Below are 747 nucleotides of genomic sequence, written 5' to 3' on the forward strand. Positions count from 1 at the left end.
TGCAACTAACAGTACAAAGTTTCAAATGGTAAAAATAGTAAATTCTAATCGAATCAATAGCGTGAATTTCTACAGCCTGCTTTTGAAATATTAAGTAGCAAAGCAAATTGTTGAAATAATTGACTGCTACCTGTAGTAAACAAACGTTTTATCCATACTACAGATTGAAATAACACAAATCAAAATGAAAACATAGAATAATTATACTTATAGGCATCACCTTTTGTCCCTATTCATTTGGGGTCGTAGTTGTTCGATGAGAAGAGCTTCTTTAAATTTTCTCTTAGTGTACTTGGTGGCTTTGGTAAGGATTTGTACAGAGAATAGTAGTTTCATGTTAGGTGTTAGTGGTCCATTATTAGTTAAAAAATTATCTGCATCTGCGCTTCCTTCATGTTGTTGTTTAAATCTACCTTTAAATTTCAAACACGATTATGTAAGACATTTGGCTTTTGGTGTTGAGCCTGGCCGTTCTATAACTTTTAAGATTACTTTTATGGTTCATCTAATTGACGAAACTGTCTCCAAGAAAATAAAAACTATAATCAGGAATTCTGAATTGCCGATTAACTTATTATTTAAACCATTTGAAACTTTGTACTGTCAGTTATGGTTTGTGTCAGTGGAGTACTCCTGAAGAAGCTGTAAAAGACATGTCGAGTGTCCAATTAAAGAAAATTCAAATGTAGTGTTATAAGGTCGTTTATTTCTAGTATCTCCCCCCCCCCCCAGTGGCACAGCGGTATG

Source organism: Limulus polyphemus, unplaced genomic scaffold, assembly GCF_000517525.1.
Source record: "Limulus polyphemus unplaced genomic scaffold, Limulus_polyphemus-2.1.2 Scaffold5758, whole genome shotgun sequence".
In the NCBI taxonomy this organism is placed as follows: Eukaryota; Metazoa; Arthropoda; class Merostomata; order Xiphosura; family Limulidae; genus Limulus; species Limulus polyphemus.